This window comes from Dermochelys coriacea, chromosome 2 (genome assembly GCF_009764565.3).
Source record: "Dermochelys coriacea isolate rDerCor1 chromosome 2, rDerCor1.pri.v4, whole genome shotgun sequence".
NCBI lineage: Eukaryota > Metazoa > Chordata > Testudines > Dermochelyidae > Dermochelys > Dermochelys coriacea.
In genome coordinates, this window is record NC_050069.1 from 158443486 (window position 1) to 158468770 (window position 25285).

General features: G+C 41.6%; 1 protein-coding gene across 5 annotated transcripts in view; it reads left to right on the forward strand.

The window, feature by feature from the left end:
- Nucleotides 1-25285, forward strand: part of PLEKHG4B (pleckstrin homology and RhoGEF domain containing G4B) — a 168166-nt gene that overhangs the window by 36298 nt on the left and 106583 nt on the right. The window contains exon 1 of one of the 5 annotated variants that reach the window (XM_043508577.1): nt 20769-20862. The exons of the other annotated variants lie outside the window; for them this stretch is intronic. The gene's annotated coding sequence lies outside the window, so the exon portion shown is untranslated. Of the gene's footprint in view, nt 1-20768; nt 20863-25285 lie in introns of those variants that run through there. 5 annotated transcript variants of the gene reach the window in all.

The following is a 25285-nucleotide window of genomic DNA, read 5'->3' on the forward strand; positions in this document are numbered from 1 at the left end:
ATCGAGATAAATATAGGGGATACTATTTTCAGGATTCTCACTTCGATGACATAGAAGAGTTCTTGGTAGACAATAAATATATTTTTAAAATTAATGTATTTTAATGAGGCAAGGTTGGTGAGGTAATATCTTTTATTGGAGCAACTTTTGTTGGCAAGAGAAGTTGGCCCAAAAAAAGATATTATCTTACCCATCTTGCCTCTCCTAATAAGAGATAATTGCCATAGCCAGAGACCATCTGACTTTTTAAACCTTTATTTTGCCTCCAGACAGAACTACATTAAATGTTAAAATCATTGATTAGAAGGGCTGGCTTTGCAAAGGAGTTGTCATTTAGCACGGCTGGCCTTAAGGTGCAAGAAATAAAATTGTCTTTTGAAGACCTCTAAGCTTTTCTAACATTTGGCATTTGATAACTGGAAATAAAATTACTTGTATATGTTGCACTCAAAGTGGTATTTAGTATTTTCAGTAACAGAGCTGCCAAAAAGTGTAGAAACTGTAAATAACAATTCACATTTTGTGTGTGTTTCCATATACCACTATTCTTTTTCCTTCATACCCACTACAGGGGCCAACATTTGGAATCTTCCTCTTGCCAAGATTCCTATAAACCTAATTCTGTTGAAAGAGCACAAGAAGAAAATGGAGAGTGTCTTTGTGTGTTCTCTAAACTGTCAGAGGTCCCAAGCAGAGAAAACTTGAAGATCTTGTAGCCAGTGCAGAGGACCAGGACATGAATACAGACACCTGTGTTGTTCTCTAGGTCTCTCCCATGGCAACATGGGGTGCTCCTATTGATTTTTCTGACCATACCTGGGCCAAACCCCCACACGATAGCACATAGATGGTCTGTGCAAAGGACAATATTGACAATGTCAGCCTTCTCATATGCTGGGCAATCCCTGTGATTTACGGTGTGGTGATGTTGCAGGAAGTGGCTCTCCACAGGCCACACTCACTCCCAGTTCTGCCACATTCCTCCCTCTCCCAAAACAAGGAGCCCAAAATACAGAAAAATATGTCTTCCATAGAATTGGCAGGAGTGGGAGATGATGGTATGTTTGCACCTTCTTGGCAGTCTCAACGGGTTTGGGTCATTTGGGCCAGAATGAGCCATTTTGATGTTTTCACATGGTTAAAGATGAAGTAACAATAACACTTCTTTGGCAAGGCAGAATTCAATGGATTACTGACTAAGTGTCTCTAATCACCTTAATATGCAGAAGATGGTCACCCATATGTTTTACCTCACTACTAAATTCCAACACTGAAAGTTTAGGCCTGGCTAGCTGGAAAAGAGATTTAAGTCCTTTCAGTTGTTTACGGGAGCCTTGTCTAGCTCAGTAATGACTGAAAACTATTACTGTCTGACGATGGTCTGTTGGCCTATGTAGCATGAAATGATGATAGTCTCAGTCCATCTCCTGGTGGAGACATATCCACATTGCAAAATTTGCCCCGTCTCAGCAGTCTCAAATTAGATTTGTGTGCCACACAGGAACTAGGACATCCAATATTTTGCACTCAAAATGTTGGATATGGTTGAAACCCTTTTGAAAATTTGGCCCCAGTTACTTGCATATTGTGGATTGCACCTTTAAAAGATGATCCAGTTTTCCTCATTGAACATGAATTTAAATCTGCCAGGTGATTATTTTACAGAAAAAATTAGATCCAGCAGGTCATTTTCTATGAGAGGCCCTCAGTTTTGAAGATCCCTTGTTCCTTGGTCCAGAATAAACAGTATTAGTTGACCTTCAAGGCATGCTTCAAGACCTGTCTTTTTACCTAGAGTTTGGGGCCTGCTAATGCTGCTCATTGTGAGTTAAGATGGGTATTGTTGGAGGCCTGATTGATGTACATATTTTCAGGTTTGTATTTTGTTAATGTATTTTTAAAATTATATCTGTTTCTTTTTGTTACATAAATCTATAAAAAATAAGTAAGATGAAAAATTGATTTAAGTGAATCGTATAATACAAATAATATTAAGAATAGATAGGTGAGGAGGGAAGCTCTTGGACTGCTTGTTCAGAATGAGTAAAATCCCTATTCAGAGATTAAAAACCACCTCTGTTTTGTCAGGTCATAAGATTCAGTCTGCAGCCAGAACACAGTAAACCCTAGCAGACACCAAGTGATGAGAGCAATGAAAAATGCTGGAACAAGTGAGGAAAATCAAGAGTGATTTTACTCTTTATTCTACCCCCTGCCCGGCCCCCCCAAAAAGTCATATCAATCTATCTCTCATCCTCTGAATTTAAGAACCGTGCATTCTCTTGCTGTAGGTGCTCTTATTACAGTAACTCTCTGATGAACACAACTTTTCTGAACGTCATGAAGAGTATTCAGAGTTAATAAATTTGTAAAATATTTTGACAGTCAAGCTATTGGGAGTCCATTCAAATGATTTTAATATTGAATTTATCTGTAAGATGAAGAATCAAGCACTTGCTGATAGTCATTTAAAAATCAGCATTTTAAGTCTGAATGAGATAATAGTGGTAAAATAATATTTAAATGTAATTCTTGCAGTCTTATTTAAGCTTGTATTGTTCATTATACAGACCAAAGTAATGTCCAACGTGTCCAGGTGTTTCCTTTAAAAGCAAAAGCTGGCCAAAATGATTCTTTTTTCTTGGCATTTTATGGTCATTCAACCTTTTCTTCTATTGAAGAGACAACACAGCCACAACAATCTGTATAATTGGGACTGCATCTGCTTTGCCCATTTGTTTTGTGTGTTGAAGTCTGCCTCCTCCCTTTAATTATTGGCATAAATAAGAGTTTTAGTTATGGGCAAACTTCAGATGTTTTATTTTGGACAAACCCCAAAGAACTGACCGGTCATTTGAACCTTTTGAAGTCTCCTCCCTGCCAAACCCTATCCTCATTCATATGCTTTCTTCAATTCCTGCCACCTTATCCAGATTCCTAAAGCTAGTAACCCCCCTTTTTATCACCCTAATATTCACCTACCCACACACTTTTGTGTTTGTCTGGTGAAGTCCATTGTGAGGGCTCAACAGATCTAGCAGACTGTGCTCACCCAGCTGCTATCATAAAATTCTGTGCATTCTAGGGCTTCATCGGTCAGGGGGTGTTCTACACACTGTTCACTCTGCAAGTCCTAAGATGAGATACAGAGCTGGCAAAACTTGTCTCCCACCTTTCTTCTCTCCCGCTGTGCTTCCCTTCCTGGCCCTGCTTCATTCCTAGCCCTCCTACTTCCTTAGCCCTTCCTTGCCTTCCTCCACTCTCTGCTGCCTACCATTGCAGCCTTAGTACTCATTTTTTTGCCCCAGCCGGAGCAGCAGCTGTGAGCCACTTCTGCTCTGCTGTTTCCTGGAGGAAATAGGACCCAGCAGTGAGGGACACTTTGGGCATGTAAACTAGAGGAGGAGGGAGAGACGGGTCAGGGTGAGCTGCTTCCAAGAATCCTGGTTGGCCCCTCCCCCCAACAGCGACAGACCATTCCTTTTCCTTACGACAGCACATCCCAGAACTGTAAGATCATAGAGCCCTGACACAGGAAGCAGTGCACTAAGGATCAAGTTGCCTGGCCCAGCCGCAGCGGAACTGAAGGAGCACTCCCGCTGGCCAGACAGGACAGCACTCTGAAAATCAAGGCATTGCACTTTGCCTGGGTGGTCCACCAGTGACCTTCCTTGAATGTGAGAAAACATTTTTCCTGGGTCTGTAAATTGGACCCACCCAATGTACTTTAAGCTCTTAAAATAGGCAACTGTAATTCAAGAGATAGGAGATTCCTATCAACTGTGTGTCTGCCTCCCCTTAAAAAAACACTATTTCAGGATGTGTCTGAAACAGTCAATCTTATTTAATTAAAAAAATATTTTTGTTTTACTCCCTGAGAGAATTGCACATACATCAATTCAGAGGATTTATTAGTAAGATAAGGACAATTGAGCAAATTTGCCCCTTGGACACTGGAGGCAAGGGCCACACTTCCCTTTGCAGAGAGAAAAAAAATCTCCCTTTCTGGTGTATAATCCATTAGAATTGAGATTACAAAGATAGACTTACTCAGGGAGTTGTCTATTCAGAAATTGGGGCTTTTTCTAAAAGTAATACTAAAACTCATGACAGTTTGAAGGTTATGCAGAAACGTACATAGTCCTTTCTGCCAGCCCTCACCAAGTCCAACTGCTATGATACTCGAATTGCTAGTGGCTCTTCTGCTAATGCTCTACCTAAAGATCTATTTCTTGCTCTCTTTCTCACACACACATGGATAGGGAAAAAGGTGACCCTGTTCTTGCGAGGGTGAGTTAGCTGATGCAAGGTTTTTGGACACATTTGGGAAGGAAAGGCAGCTCCATAGGATTTGAGCAAATTCTAATGTAGAGGGCAGTAATTTCTTCAGGTTGGCCAGCAAACTACATGAAAGAAGATTGTATTGATCAGTCTCCCAGCATTTTACATGAGGAAAAATTACTACAATCATCCAATTATTGTTTTAAGTATGTTTTAGTTTGTTTAGTTTAGTTTGGCTGATTTTATGTTTTTGCAGTAATGAAGTTATCCCAGTCCCATTCTAAAGTCAGGATTTCCTCTACTGTTGGAAAAATCTAATTTGGGATGGTAGCTTTGGTCAATGCTGCTGTTTGTCCCAAGTAAAGTTTACAGCTTGTCTCTTGTTTTTGAAGGTTTGTAAGAAGGGGTTTATGAAAAGCAGGCATATCAGCTTTTGCACAGTTCAAACCACATTGCTGAGTGAGATGGTTATATTTTTGTCTTGCATCCTCCATATGCAATTAACTATATTCTTCATGTAGTTTGAGGGACTTTCAGATAGAATCCTAATAGCACATCAGGATTTGGTTTAGTGTTTTTAAAAGTCTTTCCTCACCTCCTTTGCTGCTTGTGGATGCAGTTTTATTGCATCTTCTATTAGAGTTTTCAAGTTCTATTGAGAAAGTTTTACAAAATTACAGAGACCCTTTGCTATGCAGTGCAGGTGGGAGCAATTTGTAGGCAATGGGGAGGAGTGGAGAGCAACAGTCTGTTGCATCCTTCTCTCCAAATCCTGGACACTGCAGCAGTCTCCCTGTGGGCCTGGACTCTTCAACTTTTGGGTGGAGCCTGGGAAGGAACTGCTGTCTGTGGTCTGCTCACCTCAAGTCTGAGCAGATTGAACATTGGAAAGTTGAACCAGCAGATGGATGTAGCCACCACTGAGACGTTTGCCTGCCGCCTGGCTACTGTACTGTGGGGGAACCGTGGCATACTGAGGAAGGGAGGAAAGATGCTGTGTAGAGGCACTGAGTTCTCTGCACATAAGCTCCTGCTGTCTGCGTCTGTCATGAGATCTTAACCGATCCACTGGTGTAGGGGCTCCTAGTTTCAGGAAGGAATGGGAGAAAGTAAATGCTCCCCAAGCCTCAGTGAAACAGATGGAAAGGAAGGAAAAATCTGAGAGTGGAAATTTGTGAAGTTTCCAGCCCTCTTCATGGGATAACTCAGACTGATGCAGCCCACCTGACTCCCTAGGCTTGAGCACCTGAGCTCCAAGGCCAAGCTACAATGTCCACACTGGTACTTTTAGCGCACTAGCTCAAGTCCTATTTGTGTGAGTCTGTCTACCCAGGCTGGGAGGTTTGCTCCCAGCTGCAGTGTAGACATACCCTAAAAGGTTATTGGGAAAGGAGAAATAATGTGCAAAAATACAAGGCAACCAGCTCTGAAGAAAAGGCTAAACTTAACAGCCCCAAGCACAAAAGAAAAAGTTCATGACTTGCTCTCCTGAGACTCAAAATGTTCAGATATGACCCTTTTGTGACTCATTTGCCTGTGTATCCTTTTTCTCCAGCTGCTGACTTTTCAAAGCTGATAGTGAAATATACATTGCTGAGCAAGACCTGACCTCGAGCTAATTAAGTTCTTTCCAGTTCTGATTTTATTGTTTTTATGATACAAGGAACGCTTAAAATTCTGGGGCTTTCACTCATTCTCTGACAGCTAAGTTTGCCTTTTTTGTCCTTTGAACTACCAATTGCTATTTCTTCATCTTGTAGGCTTAGAGAACGGGGACCTTTTTTATACACTATCCTTTCTGAATTTCCATTCAGAGATGGATAATGTAAGATATATCACTATTCTCTCATTGTTCTTTGGGTGGATTTTCAACATACTTGCAGAAACAGTATTTCTGTTATTCTTTTGTCTGAAACTCTGTGTGGGGATTCCCAAGGAGGATGTGAACATTCTCTCCAGAGAAGGTTTTTCAGATATACCAAGAGCTTCTGTTTATATTTATCATGTGTTTTATATAATCTGTCTTGTGGCTAATAAAGCAACTATTTCACTTTCTCTTCTTGAGGTCAAAGAGCTTCTTAATGCCATTAGACATCTTTCTGGAAATTATGAAGTAATTAATCTGCTTTTTAGTTCCTGCAAAAGTTAATCAGATACTGCTTAATAAACATTTTATTTTGTCATTACATACATTTGTCATTACATAAACATTGCCATTTTAGGTGGAAAGCAGCTAAGAGGCTGTAGCTGATCAGATTTTTATTTTCCCTGTACTTTTTTTTTTCTTTTAAAATACTTCTCTTGAGGCCCTTTTTGTTCTAAGAAATCTTACATAGCTTCAAGTAAAAATGCATAATTGTTTACCACTGCAGTTTGGGACCTAATGTAACTGATCTTAATCAAGCTATGTGTCTTAAATAAGCCCATCACTCTGGGATATGAAAATGAGTCATATTTACTGTTCTAAACTCTCCTTTCAACAGTGCTACCTACAGGAGACAACAGTGAGAATTCTCTAACCATGCTGCTAGCTGCAGCCGATCAATCGAATCTGTATTACAATACATTGCCACATGGTGGGCCAGATTCTGATTGGCCCCTATGTGGGTGGATAGTGGTTGAGATGCTGCAAGGAGCCTCCTCTCCCCTTTGCCGGGGTAAGGGGCAGACAGAATTCCGGTCCCTGTGCTCAGAGGAGCACTGAGCTGGTCCATCCTGCCCCAAAGTGGGAATGCAAAAGGTGGTGGCAGGGCTATCTTATCTCCACAGACATTGGACAAAAGAGCGAGTTGGCTGCCCAGAGGTAAGTAAGTTCCACTCCACAAAGAGGTGCAGTAGCAGGTTTGCAGCCTATGCCCCTGCCCACGAGACATTTTGGTGCATGGTGCTGCCTCCACCCGCACTGGGGAGCAGAGCCATATCCCCCTGTCCTATGGACTGTGCCTAAAGGTCAGAATCCTGCCTTGCATTAGCACTGAGGCAGCGTACTGCATGCTGTGGGATTGTTGCAGGAAAGGTGTAAATGAACTCTGCCGAACTTGCTTCAATCCTAGCGATGCACTCTTTTAAATATATTAAACAAAACCAATATTTTGACAATCAACCTTTCTTCCCATTGGACAATAACCAATTTTGAAAAGGCTGTTATCTATTTATAAAAAAAAAAGTGTTCGGTTACCAAAGCCTGCTAGAGCTATTAGCTCTTATGACAGTATAACATGTGGATATGGCTACACGGCAGCTGGGAGCGTGCCTCCCAGTGTAGGTAGACAGATATGTGCGTGCTCTGTGAAAGCTAGTGGGATAAAAATAGCAGTGTGGCCATGGCGGCCCTGGCAGCCGCTCAAACTAGACACCTGAGTACGCACCCAGAGGTTAAGTGGGATTATAATTGGGCGGCTAGCCCCTGCTGCCACGGCCACTCTGTTTTTGTTTCTGTGTCTGTCTACCTGCCCTGGGAAGCACTCTCCCAGCTTCTGAAAGTGTGGGGTGCACTGCGGGGCCAGGACAGCCCCTACAGGGGATGAGGAAGGACTGCCATACTTTCAGCCCCCAGACCTACTCCGCCTCCAGGACCAGCTCCACCCTAACACCCTCTGCCCCCTGCTCTGCCCCCCTGCCGCAGCTCTGCTCTGACCCCATACCAACTCCAACCCCAGCCACAACTCCACAGTGCCACCTGTTCCAGCCCCAGCCTGGTTCTGCTGTCATTTCCTCCCACCCCTAGGCCAGCTTGGACTCCAGCCACAGCTCCTCCTCATCCCCAGTTCTGCCCCATCTCTGCCTTCATCCCAGACTCCTCTGCTGAGGAAGCCTGTGCAGTAATGGAGGGGGGCACAGACAGATTGCATTAGTGGTAAGTGGGGGCACGGCGCACGACTGTAAACGTTTGAGCGCCACTGCGGTAGACAATGCCCTGTGTGGATCTCGGCCACTCTCTAATATGGGTTACAATATTATGGGGGGAAGGATCTGGGACTTATTGGAATGCCATCTCAAGGGATGGTTTTGGGCTGTTACAGATTTTAAGGAATTGTAGATTTGTGTTTATTTCTTGTGGAAGGCACCCAGATTCTACAGTGATGAACAACATTATAAAAACCTAGTTAGACTGGGAGCCAGAGCCCGTTAGAAGGTCAGGTAGGTGGGAGGAGGCTTCTTATCTAAACTCATCCAAATCAGAGAAAAAGGACCTGAGGGTTGAGCAAAGGTTCAGACAAGTTATTAACTCTTTGAACCATTTTGCCCAGCCCTACCCTACATTTTCTCTGTTAACAACTAACCTGTAACTGGATCAAAATAACCCATTTCACTTGCTGGTTTTATAAATCAGTGAAGATTAAAGACATACTTGTACACAGGACACTTACAAAACTGCTAACAAGTCTGGACTGGACAGTGTAATTCTAGTTAAAAATAACAGTGAGAATAAATCAAGGAGACCTTGTTGTTTTGTTGTGGAAAGCCAGGTTCCTACATGAATTCGTTCAATACTTTTTCTTGGTATTTTGGTATATGATTATGACCAGCAACTTGTCCTTCTTTCTGCCTTTGCAGAAGGATTTGCAATTTTCTCTAGTGCCACCCCATAGTTACAGGTTGTATTTGTGACACATAAAGTAACTTCACAGCAGCAATTACTTATTTGAAACATTGATTGCTGTATTACTAAGAATATTTTTAATAGCTTTAGTTTTGAAAATTCAAAAGAATATAAGAATTTAAGACTAAGAAATACTTAGAACATAGTGGGTATAAGGTTAGTTGAATAAAACCTCAGCAACATCTACCAAATTCTTAAAATAAAAATCTTGAATATTTGAGTTGAGAAGGCAACATTGCTGGGACAAGATAGGATGTCTAAGACCGAGAGAACTAAATTTCTGAACATATATATACTGTATAGTAAGAACTACATTGATCATCCTGTAATGTGTTTTTTAGGGTACAGCCTGAAAGTGTATAATATTCAGGAAGGCAGGTATGATGATACACAATCAGAGATGTCCCTGCATGGTTTCATACTTTAAGCTCATGAATCAGTTTAGCATCCATTATTCCAGAGTACTATTCATCATGTCTGACTCAGACTTTAAAGGTCAACTATAAGTCACTAGGTTCTTAAGAAAAGTGCAATATTTCATGTATAATTTCAATAATGCTGCATTTCCCCCCACCTTCACCCTTTATTGAATAAAACAGATGCCATTGATTTCCACTCCTGCTCACTCAAGAATGTGTAATTTTTAACCACACAACTAAACTAAACTAAACTAAATTTGAGATACGGTCTACCATTACCGAGGCACATGAATAAGAGGCATGAAAAAGCTGACTTTTTATTTATTCTTCATATGAATACAAACACAAAAGGTCAAACCTGCAGTTCTTAATCATTCCACACTCCATGATGTTAACAGGACTTTCATCAGATTACAGGCTGAGAAAAGACAGCAAAATTTGTCCCATATTCTTTTAAGATTTTCATAGTCCTCAAGCAATAGCTATAATGAATGTTCTGAATGTATATTTTTAAAACGATAATCTGTTTTAAGTGACTATGTTTTCAGTGCTCAAGCTTTGTGTTTAACAAGTTTCTATTTTCTTTAATAGCTTGCATTGGCTGATTTAGTGCAATGAGATGGAGAAGTTGGTTTAAAAAATTGAGTGACTAATTAGTAGCTTACTGGGAAAATTATACTTGAAAGGTACTGAACAGATGATAAAACCTATTTTGGAGACTTGATAAACCAGGTGTGTTTCTTACAGACTGGATACAAGGCAGACTCTGGCAAAGGATTTAATAATCTATTTTGTCTTTGAAAACAGTTTGTTTTGGCTGGGTTTACAAGTGAAGCTGGCAAGGAGGCAGGGCAGCACATCTTTCACACAGGATGGTTTTTTTTCTCACAACAGCTAATGGGAATGCATTTGGCAATACCAATGCTGGCTTCTTTCAAAGATTAAAACAAAAAACCTTTCATGTGTGAATAACATGTTACAGGCATGAGAATTAGTGCCATATCTCATGTTGTTTTATTGTGTAGATTGTTGGAAAGGATTTGGTTAGCCCACCTAACCTAAATAAGACTGGAGAACGGAGGTCTGCAGTTTGCTGCAGGAAATTTCTGATTTCATCAGTATGTGAATAGCTCCAACTCACCCTTGCCCCTCTCCACTGTCTTTGGGATGAAGAGAATGCTTAGGGGCTGGGGCGGTGGAGCATGCTGACTGGGAAACCCGGACAAGGGTGAGGAGATGTTTTATTTGCACGGGGGAGGAGAGGATGAGGTTAACAATAGGACATGTGCCTGACAGCACCTTGAATGCTTTGTAAATTTTGAGTATTCTTATCTGTCTGTCTTGTCTATTTAGGTCCCAATCCTGCAATTGGTAGTGTGTGAACAGACTCCTGTATCTACATGGGGCCCAAATGAAGTCAATGGGGTTCTGCCCAGGTGCAGCAACTGCCCACATGCTAACTGCTGTAGGATCGGAGCCTTTGATTGTGACCTTTTCAGGGCTTGGAGTATGTCTTCCTATGTGTTTGTATAATACCTAGCCAGATCTTGATTGCTATCTCTGGGCATTAACAAGAATTATTTTTAAAAGTGATAAATTGAACATTCAAGATCAAGATAATCCAGATTATAATTGTAATGTTTTAAAACTAATTTGAAGATAATAGTTGAAAGTCTTTGTGGAAGCCCTGATGTACCCTTGTCTTTACTCCAGTCATCTTCCTTTCACCAAAAGGCAGAAGCACAGAGAAGACGGTGACAGTGAAAAGGTAGGAAGAGGAGGGGGAAAAGGAGAGGAAGGGGAAAGTTAATTTATGAAGAACCAATAATGGTAAACAAAACAAAATAATGAGATGCCCACTCAACAAACCAAAGTAGTCATATTATTGTGGCAGATGTCACAGAGTGGTACTGTTACACATAATCTTCCAAGTTCTTTTACTTAGTGTATGAGCAAATGTTCATTCTTGGAAGACATGATGTGGTATTAGTTTTTTGTTATGCAGTGCTCTCTGTAGAACCAGTGGTCTGGGAGAGGGAGCTGTGTGAGCAGCAAGAGGGTTTGTTCTCTGCTTTTGGTCTCTGATATCAGAGTTAATTCTTGGGGCAGTGTTGCTCCCTGGTAACCAGGCACTGGTGTTGGGCTGAGATTCCTGAGAAAAGGGGCTGCCCTGCCTCCTGTTAGACTACCTGTGCTCCAGAAGTGTGCATGTACGTATGTATGTATGTATAGCGGAGGAGCAACACTGATGTCAGAATGGGATATAGGTGCTGGAAGAAGAGACATCAAAACGAACTTCTTTCACTTGATCTTTGTCATTCTCTCCCCACTGCACTAAGTTGTCAGTCCATCTTTTGCTACATTATATCTGAATGTAGGGGATAAACTTGTACAGGTTCACAAGATGAGACCATTATGCTTTGAGCACAGGCTTAAATTCTTGCTGAGTATTTCCTGGAGCCCCAGGGCTCGGGGCTTCAGCCTCACCGGGTGTACCGGGCTTGGGGCTTCTGCTCACAGGATGCGCCAAGGCGCCAGCGGATTTGAAAATATTTATTGGAGCTCTGCTCTGTATGGCTCCAACTGAATTTAAACCCTGCTTTGAACCTGAAAACATCTACATGTGGAATTTTACTCTCTGATTGCCATTGAGAGACAATACCCAGCTCTTATATAACCCATCACCAGTAGATCTCAAAGTGCTTTACAAATACAGATATGGAAGTGAAATGCCTGTTTACACATTAGGCCAGGGATAGAGACAGGAACAGAATCCAGAATCTCCTGACTCCCTGTCTGGTGCCTATCCACTGAGCCAAATTACCAGAATGTGTTGATTTGTGAATAGCCAGCTCAGGAGGTAGCTGCTTAGACAGCAACTCTTCCACTGCTCCTTTCCTAGCAAGAAAACACTTGTAACCCTGTTTTAAGAAGCTTTGAGTTTTCTCAAACTTTAGCCAATTCTTCAAAGTAGGTTAATTTAACATTTGTGTGTACTGTTAGATCAGGCTGGGATGGAGAGTAAAGCAGGAGGGGCTTAGCTAATCAGAGATAAATCAGTGGAATGTAAGCCAGCTGGGAGCTCCATGTTTCCGGAATGCTTTGTACCATGAAGATTCTGTCACAGAAACAATGCATTTTTGAGAGTGGGAGGAGGAAGAAAGAAAAAGGCAATATAACCTCAGTTCTGATTACTCCTCCATCTCTCTTGTAAACTAGAGAATGAAGTTAAACTGGCAGTGCTCCAGTGTAAAGCTCTTTCCATTTAATTATAAAAAGTGAAGAGTTTCAACATGTATCGTTTTTTCAGCGTGTGCATCAGTCACTTAGTAAATTAGTTGACATGCAGCAGAATGTGTGTTTTTATATAAATAGTATCCTGCTTTTTAGTTTTTGTGTGCATTTTGTTATGACTGTGTTTTAATGTAAATGTAAACGGTCAAATCCATCCCGGTATATATCAGTGGGCTTCAGTGGAGTTTCATCAGAGATTAATTTGTTATTACTATTACTCCTACAATGTGCAAGGGGATGTTCAAACACAAAAAAGTGCATAGTCTCTGTCCTGAGTAAATGGGACTTGAGCTCCTAACAAGTTTGTCAATAAAATTAACTGAAGCGTAATATAATTTTATAAGAAAACCACTAACTACAGTTATTGAATTAAGATGTTTATTTGCCCCCCGGCTTTACAAAAAGGAAGTCATTAGCGAAATTAAAATTTTTTATATCTCTTCTAAAAAAGTATAGATTTATGGTTGCCTTCCTTTCTCCACCCTAACAACCCTAACAGAGGAAAGAAATTTAAAAAAAAATCCTTATCCCTTGAATCTCATTTCTCCTTATTCACCCCATTATTTCCCTCATGATTTTTTGGTGTTAGTAAATATAGAGATGACAGTAGAAGGGATAACAGCATAGCCTGCCCTTCACCGGGTTCAGTAATTCCACAATCATTGCATTCAAACATAGGATGGTTCAGTTTAGGAACACCAAATTGGAACATATTCTTTTGGATTGTATTGGGGTGGAGGAGGGGTAGTAGTGTACTGTGTGGGTTTTGGCAGGTGGTGAATGGATTCAGGTTGGAATGCTTTTATCTTCTTAAAGGATCCTCCTCCTAAAGAATCCCTTTTGAAACGTGAACCAATGGACTGGCTCCCACAGGGTTTTATGATCAGGAAAGGTTTTTATTCAGTTCAAAGTTGGGCACTTGGTAGGGGTTGAACAAAACTACATGGGCACAAGTAATGCCAAAGACTGAAGCATGGGTAGGAGACATATGTCACTGGCTGGGGGTTAGGATGTGGATGGGGGAGGGGAATGTGTCACTGCATGTCTGTGGTGGGAACATATCATTGGCTGGTGGTGGACGGCAGTATGTCACTGGCTGGGCATGTGCTTGTTTCTCTCCCCCTTTGCTCAGTGGCTTTCCCACTTCTCCCCTTGCTCTAAAACTCATAATTCTCCTTGGCATTCTTGCTTCTCCCCTCCCTCCACAATGACGTCTGGTGTCTTCTCCTTAAACTCAGGTTTGACTCTTTGATGAATCCAGTGCTTTGTTTCCTTGTTGGTCTGATTATTGAATTTTCCCACTACTATTATCCAGTGGATTATTTACAGGTGTTGGGACACCCTATGCTTCATTTGTGGTGGTGGAGGACAAATTCCGTAATCAGACAAGGAATTATGCACTGGGACCCAACACAAAGACAATTGTTTTCTAAAGTGAGCATTATGGTAGCGCGAGGATAGAGGTGGAGAGGGAGAGTAGAAAGTCAGAACAAAATGAACCAGAACATAACCTATGGTTTCAGTTTTCAGAGTAGCAGCCATGTTAGTCTGTATTCGCAAAAAGAAAAGGAGTGCTTGTGGCACCTTAGAGACTAACAAATTTATTAGAGCATAAGCTTTCGTGAGCTACAGCTCACTTCATCAGATGCATTTGGTGGAAAAAAACCAAATGCATCCGATGAAGTGAGCTGTAGCTCACGAAAGCTTATGCTCTAATAAATTTGTTAGTCTCTAAGGTGCCACAAGTACTTCTTTTCTTTTTATGGTTTCAGTGTAATCTGCTGAGACACTGGGACAACTCTACCAAATCATGACTGCCCTTGACAAACAGACATTTAGTCTCCTTCTTGACACTGGCAAGTTCCCACAACCTTTCTCATCTCAAATTAAAACCAGAATTACACAAGAAAGAAAAGGCAGTAGTTGCATACAGATAATGTGCTAAACAAATGCCTTCAATAACCAATTGCTATCATGACCATTACTCTAAACCACCTTATACACAAATCCATATTAAAAAAAAAACTAAACAGCTATGTGATTGGAACATTTAGGATGCATGGTTAAACACTCAAAAGTCATGAGATGCCAAAAGTAAGGTTGTGTACTGAACCTGAGCCCTGTCCAATGTATGTGTATGAGCTGGTCTCTCTAACAATGCATAGTGTGACAAAGTAGCCTAATGATGTTGAGCAGGAAGGGGGGATATGTGACAAAGGCAGGCCAGACGGCTGCAAGAGGGTGTGGGAAGGCAGATATGTTAGCCTTAGAATGTTAAAAGCCCTCTTCCCTATAAGATGAGAAGGGGTTTCCTTGGCTTAATTAGGAACACGGGGATCCAGTTAAGGGCTGCCTGAGACCTTTTAAAACCAGGAGGGCGAGAGAAACAAGCTGCTACCAGGCTAATGGCAGCAGGGAAGTAAGCTTCTCCAGGAGGGAAGGCTGTGCTTCTCCCCATAGGGGAAGCAGACAAGCCTGAGTGCCTGCTAAGTTAGGGGAAGGACTGACATCCCGGGGCAGGCTACAGGGTGACACCCAGCCCCAGCGAGGAGGCAGGGGAAGGTATCACCCTTTGGGTTTTTGTGTATGGGACTCTTTCCCTTTTGTTTGGTGGAGGATCACCCTGTAGGCCTACCCTGAGGCCTATCCAGGAAATATGGCCAAAGGAGCACAGAGGGGGAACGAGAAACGCTGCCCAGAGTGGGATGGGGCTGATTTACCTTCGGCCCACCATCATCAGCGGGGGAAGTGCTTGGTCCATTGAGACGAAGGAGGTGCCATGCCACAATAATAACTTCATAAAAAATTTTCTACAGCCTTAGATACATGTGACATCATCTAGGGTTTTGTGTATGCCAGAGAAACAGAGCCCAAGATGCACAATGAATGGGACAAGGGTTCTTGGGAGCCCTTGCCTTACTCACTGCAAAGCTTTCAACCTGTAGAAAAATAGTATGGTATCGTATCATTATGTGATTGCATTGTAATGCAGATGCAGAAGGGGGCAGAGGTAAAGTTGCAGACACTCAACATTGGCAATTCCTAAATTTTGCGTATGCCTACAAACAACATCCAAGATGTGAGGCTGAGACGAGACCTTATGCATACCACATAGGTATATATGGGCTGAGACAAGGGATTTTCTCAATCCCCAGTTTGTGCCTCTGCATTAGGTATTTCATATGTGCAGTGCATACCTAGAGACATTTACGCATTTGAGTCTACATTCCTGCCCTCTCAAATCTCCTTGGGGGTGTTGACTGGCTATATTTTTCTTCACTTACTGGCCAAAACTGTGTTATACCATGTGAACTCGCTAGTGCGGAATGATTATTGCCTTCTCCCTCAGAGGTAGCTTTAATTTAGTGGTGTGTCAAGTGGTTCTTGTATGTATACCAGTCATGTTTTAGTTCCTTGTGAATGAATGGGGGTGTTAGAGAAACGTAAGTCATTCTCACACTGTTACTCATTCACTCCAAAAGGTGTACGATTTGCCTTGATCTTAAATCCATACAATTTAAATAGGTAGGCTTGTCCTGTTTGTGCCATTTTAAAGTGACCCTTAATCCCTAAATGAAAGACCTTTTTGCTTTAGCAAACAGTTTGATTAGCCGTCGTTTTAGTTATTAGAAAATTCCTTCCTCAAGGTGCTTTCTATTCCTGGTGTGTTCCCAAACATCTTTGCAGACACATTCCTGACTTGACAACAGTTACACTTTTCAAACTCTTGGAAAACAATACTTTTCACATGCCTTTCTCTCATTCCATGTGTAGTTGTCATTCTAAGTTGGCTGCACACAATTCAAAGTAATACTTATTATTTTCTATTAAAACTGGAATATATGGAGGTCTTCCAAGAGGCAAGCTCCTCATTTTGTGTGCGTGTGGGAGGAGGAAGAGGGAAACGGAGTGGTGCTGTTCAGGATATGAAAGATATCGAATGCATCATGTTGAATATTTTACCTGTTTTATACTTTGATTTCCATTGCCCCGTATACAGCAGCATACTTGTAGCTGTCCAGCCTGCCCTAATCTTCACAAAGGAGGAGGAGTTGCTTTCAGAGCTTTTTATCCAGATGAATCCCAAATGCTTTCTAAATTACCAGTCAGTCTTTGTCTCTCTTGTGCCCCTGCTCGCTTATGTATGCTCATTTAGGCTCAACGACTGATTCCTGGCCAGACTACCAGGCCACTAGACCAGCTATGCTACACAATATTGCTTAGTGGAGTCATAGAACATGTAGGGTCTGATTGCTGCACTGAGTAGCGTTAATCAATCAACTTTGTGCATGGATTTTAACTGAGAGAGGAATGAGACTGTGGTTAGAGCACTCCTGCTGTCATAGAAAATGTTAGGGGTCCAGGACATACAGTTTTCTGTGTAAAGTCCTGAGAGCTTGGTGCCATAGAAAATGTTTTATGCGCCTAGCAGTAGCGCTCATAAGTGCATTTCTCCAAGTTCCAATGTTGGCAGGATTGCTCATGGAACATCTTGGCTCCTACCACTCTGCTTTCCCCCCATATTGGCCATGTAATAGCAAGAGCAGGATTTTGCCCTATATCTAAGTGCTTGCCCGTAGACAAAATCACACCAGTAAAAGCTTGGTTGGCATAGTGCTACCTGCAAATCTGTTTTGGTGGAGTGCACTGTGCCGATGTGTGTGTCAGTGCTTGTGTTTATGTAACAGCATGCTCAATCATGCTAGAAGTGTGGTGTTCTCCCAGAGATCTGCACTGCTTGCAGGCTCTCTGCTTTAATGGAAACTTCTGATGTGTATTGTGGGATAACCTCTACCATAGAGAATTCTGGAAATGTGAGATAAAATGCCAGAATTTCCTTTGATCTATCCCATAATTCACCTCTTTGTTGTGCCTATTTCTGAACAACACACTAGAAACATGGATGAGGACTGCGCCGCTCCAGTTCATTAGGGGAGAGAGATGCTTTTCACAGGGAAGGGGAAATTTATGTAAGTGCTGAATCATTGCCAGTATTGGCCAAGGAAGGTTTGTTTGTGATCTTAGTTTTCTTATAATTTACAAGCAGTGATTGCAGTAAGTATCATGTATGATGCATTATCCATTTAAAGTCAGAAATAGGACAGGCATAATATACCAATGAGTTTCAGTTATCTTTTTGAGTTTGTCAGGTGATTAGATTTTAACTACTGAGTGCTAAACTGTAAGCCACTGAAAGTTTGGTTTCACTTTGGCAACTTGTCATGTGCTTGCTTCTAATTTGCATATAAATGTATACATTTATATGCAAATAAACACACACAAGCACAATAGTTGCTTGTATCTTCTTTGCTGGATGACTAGAAATAGCTTGTTAATTGAATTTACAGGAGATGAAAACAAAACAGCAAGACATTCACTATGTCATTAGAAAGGAAAAGACATGGGGCCTGATTCTCCACTGTGTTACACCAGCTCTAGAGCTGTACAACTCTCTTGGCTCCAGTGCAATTACACTGGTGTAAACTAGTGTAACAAGGCATCCGATGAAGTGAGCTGTAGCTCACGAAAGCTTATGCTCAAATAAATTTGTTAGTCTAAGGTGCCACAAGTACTCCTTTTCTTTTGGCGAACACAGTCTAACACGGCTGCTACTCTGAAAACTGTAACAAGTGTAGCACAGTGAAGAATCAGGCCCTTGGGTTCTGACCTATTAGAATCATTAGTCTTAATAGGGGGTACCTCCATATCTAAGATCAAGCACAACAAAGTGGGGGTTGTGATCTGTTAGGAGACCATGCAAAGTGTGTGACCCTCAAGTCTGACTTTCGAAGCTATAACTTTCGCTGTTGCTTTCTTATTATCTGCATAATGATTTCTTCACCATCAGCTGAAGGATTCACTTCAGCTCTTCTGACTCTGCAACAGCTCTCATTTCAGTTTGGGCAGGGGTTCCTCCATTTGTTCTTCACCCAAGCCTAAAGCTGTACAAACACCTACAACTAGATGGTGTTTGATGCACATTAGTTGTTCCACATGGGCTGTATAAGAGGAGACCTTTATTCTCTTTCAACTAACTAATTCCTTGGTCTTCACAACAGGTCCATTAGCAATGCTGTTGTTCTCTTGTTTACATACTGACATCTGTGAAGGGATACGGAGGAAGGACTAAGGAGAGTTCCCAGGCTTTGTAATGAGCTAATGCTTCTTCTGGGATGCTAACTGCAGTGTGCTCTGTGTTAATCAAACTCAGTTTCAAGTGTTGCTGTTTAAACATCTGTAGAATAAACTGAAGAAAAGAGTTAATATAAAACCATAGTTCATATACAACCTTTAAAGTGACCTACTGTATTAATTTATTCCAACCAAAAATACTTCTTAACTTTTTTCCTAAACATGATTTTCTTACTGGGCTACTGGAGACTTCCTCTTCATTTATTAGTTTAATTATTTTTAAATATGGCCCATGCATGCTGTGGGGAGAGAGAGGGAGAGGTTTTTAGGACAATGTTCAGACCCTCAGAAGTAAGATTATTGTAGCTGAGATGCCATTAGGGGCATACTAATATTTTTAGAACCAGTGACAGGTCTTAGTCCCTTCTCTAAATCCAACCATTTCAATCAGAAACAAAGTTAAACAGGAAGAGAAGCTTCCTATCTTTTCTTTTCTTTAATCTTCTAAAGGGAAAAGAGTAAAGTTGAGAGGATGAAATTATTATTTCTTCACTCACAGACAGTGTGCAGGATGACGACAAAGCTTCCATACTGGCTGCTGTCCTGTCATGCTACTATCTGATAAACTGGAAAAGCTGCCTCAGGAAGAGGGGCAGTAGCAGACATTTCTAAAAGGTTCTGTGGAATTGTTTAAAAACCACTGTTATAGCAATTCTGATGATTTACAGATTTTTAAACACGTAGGAAAGCCAGTGTTTTCTAGACTAGGTCTCTGCTAGACTACTAGCCAATCTCTAGACAGGGATGCAGAAAAGGACCTAGGGATGAATGGCAGATAAGCCCAGGACTAAAGCTGGTTGGAAAAAGAGTGGGACATACTTTCATCAGAATTTGACAAGTCATCAAAATTAAAATGTTTTGCAGAGACTGTTAGATTCTGATGGAGTTCCAATGGAACCTAGGCTGGAACCTGGCCTGCCAGGCATGTTCATGTCTGAAACCTGCCTGGTTTCCTGCCAGCTTACCCATGTGGCTTCCAGGATCTGTGGTCCAGCTCAGGCTGCTAGGTGGGACTGCCCCAGAGCGAGGCTCCAGTCATATTCACAGAGAATCTCAAAAATTTTGGTTTTCAATCCTAATTGGAACACAAAACCAGATTTCAAAATATCTAAAACCTCTGCAAAACAGAATTAACTCCCACACGTATTTCCCCCCCTCCCCCCCGCCCTCTGAGATCTATCAAGGATCCAGAATCTGGTAAAAAGTCAGTGTTAAAGGGACCTAAAACATCACTGCCACCACCAGGGGGCCAGCTGACAGTGGCCAGTGGCAAGGCAGCTCAGGAATATGTTTGTTAAATATATTCTCCAGGCAGCCTGTGTAGAACATCCTATGGAGCTTGAGCTGGCATCCTCCTGTCGAAATTCCTGAAGGATGGCAGCATACAGACATTACTCTTCCATAGCAGCCTATGAATGCTCTCTGGAGTTCAGCACACATCCCACTGCAGGTGAATGAAGACACTAGTTTAGAATACAGTTTTGAATCATGGTCTTCCTCTTCTTCATCTCCCATGGCTGGCTGTTTGGTATGAAGAGAGACTCATTTTCCCTGCTATGAGGGAGAAGAGACACTGGTAACTCGATGAGGAGCACAGAGTGGTTCGATGGTTCCCACATCCCCAGTCCAGTTGTCAGCACTTACTGCATTGTGTTGCATGTATCATGTGGTATGGAAAATTCCTGCCACTCTATGTAAACAGGTTGCCTTCACAGTTGGCATTAAAACAAAGTTCACATGCTATTTAGGGTCAAAACTCACCCCCTTTCCTAGGGCATGGCTTTATTAACAAATTAATGCAAAATAAACAATATAAACTCCAGCACAAACCACCTCCCCATGTTTACCTGTTTGTGAGGTTCTTCCCTTAAGACTACTCAGCCTTGGACCAGGGTTGCTAATTTTGATGTATTCCTGGAGGTTATGTCACATGATGCAATCTTTAATTAATAATTCATCTTTAATTCCTGGAGACTACAGGACAATCCTGGAGGGTTGGCAGTCCTACCCCCAGAACCCTGTTCCACATAGAGAGAGAGAAAGAGAGCCACTCCCATCTCCCTCCTACCCAAGGTACAGTCAAACCTAATGTAAAAGTGAATCAGCAGGTCTCATTTAGCATCTCTCATTTAGCACCTCTCAGCAGGTCTCATTTAGTATCTCCAGGTACATTGCTCTCCACTTACTCTGCTGGGTGTTAGACACAGTACACCAAGAACCAGCCAGGTTTATAGCACACAGAAGGGAATGTGGCTTGAGAGCCATAGGTTGATTCTCACTGAGTTAATCAGTTTTATGAAATGCTTTATGATCTGAGCACATACCTCATTATGTGTCAAACTACTCTATCAGGCTCTTGCATTGTAGGGTGTGCTACAGCATGTCCTGTATGCAGCTCAGATAAAATAGGTAAACAAAACAGCTGGGTCTGAGCAGATCCCAAAATGTAAACCACAGGGATTAAAAAAGTGCTCTCTTGGGCTTTTCAGCAATTTACATGGTTATAATATGCAAAACTTCGGGGAGTGACTTTTGTTTCTCAACTGTAGTGTTCAGTAGTGCCAGTAATTGTACACTACACTCTGTTACTGTGTGTGTGTGTGTGTGTGTGTGTGTGTGTGTGTGTGTGTGTGTGTGTGTGTGTTGATAATGAACATATGGACAAGTAGAACTTAAATGCTTTCCAAACTGTTACAGTCTCATTTTATTGTGTTTGGTATGTGATTATACTCTGGCCTACTTGATAGTTTACAATTTAGTAAAGGGTACATAGACTCAGTCAGGCTTCTTGACTGAATTTTTTGTCTATAACAGAATAAAAACAAAACAGAAGAAATTTGATTTTCCTTCTATGCCAATTGATTCTGCATCATTCTTCATATCACTTAATTTTTTTTCTCTGTGTCCTCCTCTTTCCATTCCTCTTACTTTCTAGTGGGCTAGAATGCTGACTGAAAAAATGGGGGTAACAGCTTTAAGAATTGTTTTTAAAGCATCAGGGCACTTTCTACAATCCTAGCCAATTATAGCACGGTGTTACATTGTAAGACATATAGCTACCTGTATATGGTTAACACCTTTACCTACCTTACCTGGTATTTGCTCAGCCTCTTTGATATTGCTCTGACCTGGCTTTCAAAACAAACTTCAACTAATCCAAACTGGGACTTTAGCAGTTTGAGTACGGATGCAGGACAGAATGGTTCAGTGGGTAGAACACTCACCAGACTAGGAATTTTGGAACTACTGAAGTGCTTTCATTTGCCTTCCATCTATGGAAGTTCCTGGTATTCTTTTTTTGAGCTACATGGGTTAGGCCACAATATATCATTAATTCCAGCACTGCTGTTGCCCCGAACTTAAAGCCTGTAGCTTCAAATTCCTCACCAGGACTTGGGTTCATAGCCAGTGAGTGCTGATGCAGCACACACCCCACTGTAGGCTAGTTTAGAATACAGTTTTGAATCATGGTCTTCCTCTTCTTCATCCCCACGGCTGGCTGTTTGGTATGAAGAGAGACTCATTTTCCCTGCTATGAGGGAGAAGAGACGCTGGTAACTCAATGGGGTGCACAGAGTGGTTCGATGGTTTCCACATCACCGGTCCAACACTTACATGCAACACAATGCAGTATCGTGTGGTACAGAAAATTCCTGTTGCTCTATGTAAACAGGTGGCCTTCCCAGCTGGCATTAAAACAAAATTCACATGCTATTTAGGGTCAAAATTACCCACTTTCCTAGGTCATGGCTTTATTAACAAATTAATGCAAAATAAACAATATAAACTCCAGCACAAACCACCTTCCCATGTAACACAGCACATACAGTGGCATTGTAGTATTCTTCGTCTGTAAAGTCTCATTGAATTGAAATGAGAAACTGGATGAGGAATTAAACTAAACTCTCTTCACACCATCTTGAGTTGGATGTTTGTGGTGTCTTGGTGGTTTTTTAAAAGGGTAGGGGATAACACAGAGTCTTGGCCAAATGGTCTTCTAAACAAAGTGCATTCTAATGCCTAAGGTGATGATGAGTTGTTGAACTTGTGCAGACTTCTTTGTTGGCTGTGTTGCTGCGCTATCAGAATGTAATTATTAAATACTTTGAAAAGTGCTTTGTTAGGGACTTTGTGCATTGCATGATCCTGATGATATCTTCCCTGTCAAGATTGTGCCAAAATTCTGCCTTGTGTACAGGTGTGCTGGACTGATGAGGGCTGAGCACATCCATGCATGACAAATGAAGGATATAAATTTACCTCTCCACTGAGCAGTGAACTAGGGTCCTGGCTAGAGTGCCTCATGGGGCTCCATGTCCCAAAGGGTGTTGGTTGATGACTTGGGAGTGTGGCTAAGGCTTGGTCTACACTACAGAGTTAAGTCTATGTACGGCAGCTTATGTTGACCTAATTATATCAGTGTCTACTCTAGAATACTGCTTCCACTGAAGTAAGTGGCCTGCTACACTGACATAACTCCACCGCCACGAGAGGCATAGCACTTATGTTGATGTAGTTAGGGTGACACGGTGTGCATGTAGAAACTGTTACTTTCATTGGCTGCTGGCTGTCATTCTTGTCAGTTTCATGGATGCCTCTGGCTCAGAACAGTGGATCAGAGCAGGAGCCTGGGGTTCACAGCTGGAGCCATGAAACTGACAAGAATGTCAGTTTCACTGCTGATTAGGCTCTATTGTGTAAAACTGAGCCCATCAGTGGGCTGACAGCTGCACACCACCCCAGCTGTCAGGTGCCAAGATCGCAGATGGAGTCCCACTCCCCACCACCCTGCGGTGACAGCCAGAGCTGTGAGCCCTCCTGGTAGAAAACTTAGTATTTTGCTAGCGTAGAGCCATTCAGTGTGGATGGCCCTTGATTGCTCCATCACAGCTTTCCAGAAATAGTTCCTCCGCTTGATATGTCTACACTATCCGCACAACGGTGGCACAGCTTCAGCACTTGCAGCTACACTTTGTAGCGTAGACACTTACTACAGCATCAGAAGGGATTTTTCTGTCACTGTAGTAAATCCACCCCTTCGAGGGGTGGTAGCTAGGTTGATAGAAGAATTCAGCTTCATCTACAGTGGGGTTAGGTCGACCTAACTACATTACACAAGGCATGAAACTTTTCACAGCCCTGAGTAATATAGCTAGGTGGACCTACATTTTAGGTATAGACCAGTAAAGGGTCAAGTACTTGCTACAAAATAAGTGCTCTAAACCATCCTGAATGTTGCATTCAAAGTGGAGGTTGAAATACAACATGATGTTCACAAAATGGAATTCATTATTTGACATAGACATATTCCTTCTTCCCCCATCTGTCACACATCCTCATATGCCAAACAGTGATTGGCCATCGTGTGGGTGAACAAACCTGTATTCCCCTTTGCTCCCTCTCTACAGCAGCCAACCATAGTTGTGGTACTTGCACTGCATTGTGTGTAAGGGCACAGCAGGGCTAACAGCTCCATGCGCATTTTCTAAGGGCTGACACAACAGTTGTCTGAGACACTGTGCCTACTGGAGTGCCCCTTGAGGTGGTACAACAGATAAGAAATATGCAGAGGATTTAAGTGGAAGGGTTAACAAATTGGAGCTCTTTCCACAAAAACGATCAGCAGTGAAATATTTAACCACGTTGACATATAAACTATTACAATCAGATTTCCAAGTCAACCTCCATCAAGATGAACTAACGTAGTTCATGGCTCACTGAGCTATTGCTTCAGACTGTCTTCAAACTCAAAAAACGCTGTGTCAGTTTACACTGTTGCTTTCACAACCAAATCAGTTAGAAATGTAATTTTATTTTTGGCAGTTTTGATTCTGAAGCACAATTCTGTAGTCAGGGCAGGATACTGAGGCAAATAATTCAGCTGAAGAATCACGGAATACATGAGGCTGTGGTTACAAATGTATTATCAGGCCCCAAATTCTCAGCTATAAAAATAAGCTCAGTCTCTTGAGCAGTATTAAACAAGTATAAATAAATTCAGGATCCCTTCAGCGTTCATGCATGTCCTTCATTTTCAGACCATTGTAGTCCAAGTTTATTCAAAGAGTTTATTTCCAGTTTTTGAGATGATATAGAAATGTTTCAAACAGCACTCTTTCTCCAGGAAGAAAGAACAGTTGTTTCTCAAAGTCTCATATCAAGAAATGTCTTGTCCAATCAGTTTCTGATGTTCAAAATTAATATAATATTTACCTTAAATAGAAAATAAAAATCTACACTATGCTGAGACTAAGCATGAGAAATGTCATGCCAAAAGCAGGTTTTTGGAGAAAGTACAGTCTAAATTCGGGCTTAGAATGGGAATTATCTTTCATTTTTGACTGTGGAGTCACTTCTGAATCTGTAGGTAATATGTAACTATTTGTGTATATATAGAGATATACATTATACAGTATGCATGCATGCACATATAAAATTGGTCATTCTAGCAGCAGTTGGTTTTATAGCAAAAAATCAGCCATATCATTTACACTAA